Raw genomic sequence first — 7,132 nt, 5'->3', positions numbered from 1 at the left:
TGGTTCTCGGGGAGCTGAAACGGGGGAAGCACGGCCAAGCCAAGCTGACCACATGAAAACCAATAACCTCATTACTGACAGTACACACACTCAGCTGGTGCAGCCATGCACTTGCCAGGACTGACTCCTGGCACAGCAAAATCATCCCTGGGACACAGTCATTTATCCTCCTGCATGTTTCCCTTGCTGGCCACTGGAAGCTCTTTGGACATGGAGGCTATTTCTTATCCACTGTTGTGCAGTACCCTCTGCCCAAGATCCTGTTTTGGTCAGTTCTGAGATGCTTCTGTAATAGATTACATTACTACACTTCCATATTTTTGTCTTTAGTTCAGCTTATGCGGGATTCAGAGCAAGACTTCAGGACTCGAGCACAAAAAAATCCTCAAGGACAGCTCAGGTTATTGTTGATATTCCTTTTTTGCTGGTGACAACAGCAATGAACCTAACACTGCAGCCAGAGACAAGCTCTGCTGGAGCTGATGGCTGCATAGACACAGCAGAGAAGGCACACATCACTTGTTACACCTCCTCAGTATTGCAAGCCTGTAATTAAATCCTTTTCTTTGATAAACTTTGTGTAAGCTGATGGAGCTCAGCCAATACTGGAGCTGCAGGGAGCTTCCATCTGTGAGCAGAACAAAAGGGGAGACCTCCCCTCCTCCATCTTATTGCCTGTTTTATCAAGTGCGTCTTCAGCTCTGCTGGGTGCTTTGCTGCACACAGCCTTAAAATGGAGCCCGCACTGCTTTGAGCTTCATCTCTTCAGAGGCAAACACACCGAGGCATTGATTAGGTTATTTTAGGACTGTGGCTTGCTGTTGGTCTAGCAGTCGTTTATCAGCATCCAGTTACACGTGTTTCAGAAAGCTCTTCAAAAAACACGGCCGCCCAAGAGCACTCCTCGCACAGCACGTTTCAGATGTGCCTTTGTGCACGAGCTGTTTGTGCCTCAGCAGCAGCTAAAGAGCCATTCGGATGTGCCGGTTGCTATAGTAATTACTTTTCTTGGGAGCTAAAATAATAGCTTGCAGCTCCTGCAACTTGCTGTTGTGTGGGCTGCCAGGAGCCAGAGACACTTCCATGTTGCACTGGGGGCTGGGGAGCATGCTTGCATACTCTGAAACAGACCTTCCTTTCTCTGTTCACGCAGCTACTTTTGAATTTAAGCTTTGCAGAGGATGTGTCACAGGTCTAAAGGTTCAGAAATCAAAACTGCCTACGAAATGGCAGGATGAACTTGCGTCTGAGGTTTCTGATGGGAGCGAAGAAGATTTGAGTTCCATTTCCATTTCTGCTTCTGAAAGCTGACAGGCTGTGGGACTGCTCACACTGAGACCAATTTTAGTGCTGGAGACACTACATAGCAACATGTGGGGGCTTTACAGGGTTTTAAAAGCACCTACGCAAGTCAAGCAGGAAGGTGACAAGCAGGCCAGCTCGGTTTCATTCCACATATTCTCACTGGTGAAAGTACTGGGCGGGGAGAACGTGCTCTATGGACCTGCAGCTCTGGAGAAGTTAGTGGGTCTACAGATAGTTTCGGGCTCCAGGCCTGGTTGGCATGGTAGTTCTGCTGTCTGCCAAGGAGGCAGAGGAGTGGCAGGAGCAAGAGACTTGAGAAACCATCAGATGCACTTGCCTCAAAAAGCATTGGGATGGTGGTCAGGTTTGTGACTCACGGGACGCGGCCTGCGTAGGGTCCAACCAGCAGCAGCGAGCACTGGTTTGCTTTTGCAGACAGGGAGCAGCAAAAGAAGAGGAGGCAGGAGGAGCTTGGATGAGAGAAAAAACTAACAGGGAAAATATTTTGTATCACAGCGTAAACTCTGTGCTGTCCTAGAAAATTCGCTTTCAGATGTGTGCATGACTGCATTGGCAACTGGCAGGGAGATGCCAATGGAGATAAAAGAACTGCAGAGTCTGCTAAAGGCAGCAAACTCAAACAGTTCCTGTCTGAGTAGCAGCAGCATACAGAGATGCAGAGAGGAGGGTGTTTGGGGAAACCACAGGACAAAACTGGGCCTTCGGATGTGAGGCAGCTGCACTTGGCTTACAGGCAGTGAGTGATAAGAACTTGTTTCACACATGTACACGTGTGGATTTACCTCCTTCCCAATTTAGATGTTGCATGTTTGTAGGTTTTGTGCATACAACTCCAGTTTTGCTGGAGTTGTTTAAGGGGAAAGCTGATCTCATGTGTCTGCATACCATGACTGGCTGATTTCTCCACCTCAACCACATTGTCGTCATCTGCTGCCAGCAGCAGCAGCCATTTTATTGACATGGGTTTAGGTGCTGTCAGTTAGGGCAAAGTGAATATGGGATTTCTTTTATTTTCTTCCCTGTGAAATCCCCCCCTCCCTTTCCTGGAGATAAAATCCATGCGCTACTGTGTTGCTTTGGGACCTTCATATATCACACACAGCACAATGGCATAATTAAGCAGAGCTGCTTTGAGTTTACAAAGAGCTTGCTCTGTGTAATGCAAATCAGGTCCCTCTGGAGGCCCAGGCAATAAAGTTTGTAAGATATTGGTTGGTGCAGAGAAGGCAGTATCTTCTGCAAGTGCTTGAGTGGGGAAACTTCTGCTCTGCACCCTTGCCCATCACATAGACGATCTCACTTATTAGTCAGTTCAGTATCCATCACTGATTTTTCCTGCCACAGCAAGCCAAGCAGTCCAAAGACACAGCTTCATCCCAGATGAAGGGAGACAAAGGAGAGCAAGATTAGAAATAAAATCCAATAACCTGTGGGAAAGCACCTGACTCTCAGACATTCTTTCACTTACACACTGAGCCTAATGCTCCAGTTAAGTTTTCATCATCAAAGGGCAAGACACAAACCACGTAACATCACTGAATGCCTATTTTAGAAGTGCATATCCTTTCTGGTAGATCTTCACAGGAGCTTACTGAACAGTGATTCTGGGAAACAACTTGCTTCACAAATTGAACCCCGCTCATTTTTGGGAACTGTTGCTTAAGATAAATCCAGTGTTGTGACATTTTCTGCCTTGGGCATTGCAACACCCAGGACCAAAAAATATTTCTTCTGGTGCCTGGATTGTGTGCCCATGGCTGGCTATTCAGCTGCCCACAGCTAGCCATTTAGAGCTAGGCCTCACTAAAGACATGAACTGTGTCCACTCGATGGGCAAGCTGCATGTTTAATCTGCAGGAGAAACTGCTTCAAGAGTATTTTGGGCAAGAAGCTCTGCAAGGAAATTTCCTAGGACTGTAAGGCAGTCACACCTATGCTGCTCTGCGTAGCTACCCCAGAGCCCTGTGCTACTGCAAAGAGTGGGGTGGATGCTTTGAGGCATAGACAGCATTCTTCTACTGGTGACGGAGTTGCCTGTCTCTTTTGGACATGCTGACAGATGGGCTGCTTGATAGCAAAAGGAAGAGATTTCAGAACTGCAGTTATTTATTGAAACTGCCCAGAAGAAGCAAAACCAGAAAACTTATCCCAGATGGGGATGTGAAAGTTCCATTACAGTGTCTTGGAGAACTTGCAGTATCTTGTGTTTACGCAGAGAAAGGTGATCTTAAGCAGAGACAGGAAGTACTGAAGAGGCAGACGTTTCACTGTTCATCCAAGACTGAATACTGCCAACCAGAGAAACAATAAAGGTGAAAATCAAACAAACATACAAACAGGCTAGAGCTGTGACACCAGAACTTTTATCTTTGGTGTTGCTGCATTAGCTCGCAGCCAGAGGCCTGTGAGCAAGCATGGTTCTGGCTTGCTGCTGTGCCCTTGGTGCACATGCATCTGAGGAATACCACAGAATGGCTGTCTGCTTATCTGTTTGGCAAAGAACGTGCATGCCAAGATTACAAAATAAAAATAGTGTGCAAAGACAAAAATGTAAGTAATATGAAATGCCAGGATACAAATGCAATCGTATTTTGTCCCTCCCCCTCCTTCTCTTCCCATGCTTATCTTGCGATAAAGGCTTGTTTTCATCAAGGTCTCTTAGCATGCCTTGGTGCACTGGACAGGCTACAGGCAAGAGCTCTGTCTTTGCCTTCCTACCACTTGCACAAGAGCCCCAGCAATCCTTGCAGTGCGTTCCTCACTTCTTCCACTGCTCAAAGACCGACCTGTTCTCAGTGTTTTTACTACTGTAGGAAAGTGTGTTGCTGCCATGAGAGGTGAACAGGGTCTCCTGTGGAGGGTGGATACACAAACAGCTTTCAGCCAGGTGGCCAACTAGTAAGGTGGCTCTTAGTGCTTTTCAAGGGACTGTTTGAAATGCCTAGGGCCTGACGCCACAGATAATGCAATTTTATTTTGTACTCAGGTCTGAATACTAGTTCTGAGATTGTTAGCTCAGGTGTCAGGAAACAAGTTAAAAACAGTGAACGATGTAACTCGTTTAAGTGGCTGTATCAGTCTGAGGAGAAAGCAAGCAGCAGCTGCACTTTTAAATTGTGCAAATAAAACTGCAGCAACAAACTAAAACACTTGAAAATCTTCTGTCAGGCCAAAAGACAACATGAGATCTACTTGTAAGATTTTTATGGATCCTATATGTGATCTTACTAGGGTTGGGCTGCCCCCAGTACTGGTGCATTTAAGAATTATGCTTTTAAATTGCGAAAGAATTTTGTTTTTCCAAAACAAAAGTAAATTTTTTTGACCATCAGACTCCAATCTGATACTTTGAGAAACAATAAATATCATATCTGTGATTGTTTTGAAAGTGCTGGTGATAGTGCAAGGCTTGTAAATTCTGTTCTGCAAGGCAAGTTATTGAGTGCTGGATCTTACCTGTACCACAGCTGCTTATTGACCCAAGTGCACATCAATTTAGGTGTTCAAGCCAGCATCAAACACACTGAGCAGGCATAGTTTCTCTTGGCAGTAACTAGTGTATGGCGTGGTTAGTGCAGCTGTTTTTTTTTTTTTTTTTTGACTTAAAATCTTGCAATGAATTCCCCAAATTAGACATCTATAACTTGTCACTGGACTGAAAATAAAGAGGATCGCAGGAGCTCTACAGCCTAGAGGGTAGCATGGATAAATCCAAACAAAAGTAAGCAAAAATAAAAACAAAATTTTCTGGTTGTCCAGACACAATGGTGTTTTCCCCATCCCACTGCAGCTAAGGCAGTGGTAACTTCCAGTGCGGGGAGTAGGCAGAACACCAACTTCTTACGCTGATGAGACTAAAAGCAAAAAAGGGAACAAAACCCCTGCACATTCATGCCACAGCTGTAGATAATGAACACTGATGTAACTATCCCCTTCATTGCTACACAGCAGATTTCACATTCAACCTGCATGCTACATGTTTATCTTGTACACATAATTGAGTGAGTCCGCCACCCCTCAGTGGGCTCTGAAGCTGCTGGCAAAGGGTATGAGTTGAAATGACCAATGTGTGAAAGTTACACTAAACAGCATCGTTGGAAAGGAGACCTTAAGCCTTGAATATGAGGAGTCTAGCAGTGCAGATTATTCTAGGGGCTGTCATCCACCCCTACAAGACAAACCTTCTGTCATTCTTCAGGCTTTACATGGTCAGAGCAGCTGAGTTTCAAGTGAACAAGAACTGCAGAATGAAACCTTTGGCAGTAAAGTCTCCCTTACCTCCAGTGGGTGTTTCCATGGATGACAGTCACCTTTTACCAGTGTGACTTGTAAATCAGAGACATGATCACTGAGGGAGATGCCTAACGGAGGCAAAAATATAAATGGGACCCAAAAAAGTAGACAAAAGCATGCTCAAGGGTATTTACTAAACAGAAATATATGGAAGTGGCTTCTGACTCATAAGTTCCTTAAACATGCAACTGCTGAAAAATACAAAGTGAGAACACTGACTCCATACATCCAATTTTTTTCCATTTTGCTGTGCCCACCTGCTGCTCTTCAGGACAGGATACTGCCTTATCTGTGGTCTGACCCATTTTTCTGTTACCTCTTCTTTACCCAATAGAAAATTGTAGATCAGGTCTCAGTGTCTTATCACTCCTAAGTCACTCTGTATTGTGTGATGGCTAAAGCACTCATTTCAGCTCAGATTTGAAAGTCATATTCAGACCATTTTTAGGTAGTACTTTCTTGTTAACATTCCCCTACAAATGCCATTATTGAATCAATGAATGCTAATTGTTTTTCACTTATGATCAAGCAAACAAAAACCTTTTCCCATTTTTCTTCTGGCTGTTACTTGCATTTCCATGGTACCTAAATACAGTAATCTTAGTAATGGATGTGTAATATATTAGTACAGCAAGAAACACTGCTCGCTACAATGAGCTAATAGCTTAATGCAATGTAAATTACAGCACAGAATGTAAGAAATACAAGGCAGCAGGAGAAGAGGAGAGGAGGAAAATTGTACTGGTAAAAACATGTGCTTCCAAACTATGTTCATAATTAGGTGGTTTACATTTCTACAGGGCTTGAGGATTTTTCTTCATGTCATTGCTTTGGCCTTTATATAATTATGTGGTTGTACTTGACTATGTAGTAGTAAGTAAATAACAATAATTGCTTTTCTTATTTGAGGGTAGTGGACTGAAACCATGACTTCTGTTTATCAGCTCCAGGTAATAAAAATGGTATGAAAAAAACCTATTTCAGATGGTATTGGCAGCTTTCCCCCCTCTCTCTGTTTTATACAAAAGGAGGAGATATGAGAAGAAAAATAACACCAAATCGACTGCTGAGTCAGATACTTGCAAACTTATATAACAGGGATGTATTTCCATATTTCCTCCTGCCTTTTGTGTACTTGAAGCATCAACAGAGGAAAGAACTGGATCAAGTCTGCTCACAGTATCCTGGTGCAGATGCTTCAATGTTGTAACTGAAATATGAAAAATATCTTAATATCTCCACCATAGGATAATTAAATACAACATTAGGTCATCAAAGCAGGGTTTATGTGCTGCATTGAAACATACTGAAACTTTTATTTGAACACTCAGTAAATAGATTTTGTCCAACAGTAAGTCACTTCTTCATTTTCAGAAACGTGATTACGAATACACAGGGGAAAAGCACATTTAATTAGTACAAAAATTATCACAGCCTTTCTATGCCATTTTCTGACCATAACTCTGGTATGTTCTGTGATTTCTCAGGCTGTTATTTTTTTGCAATGGTGTGA

Source organism: Cyrtonyx montezumae, unplaced genomic scaffold, assembly GCF_038088225.1.
Source record: "Cyrtonyx montezumae isolate F1298 unplaced genomic scaffold, pur_monq_1.0 scaffold_0, whole genome shotgun sequence".
Classification (NCBI taxonomy): Eukaryota; Metazoa; Chordata; class Aves; order Galliformes; family Odontophoridae; genus Cyrtonyx; species Cyrtonyx montezumae.
Note: the sequence above shows the minus strand (reverse complement) of the source record.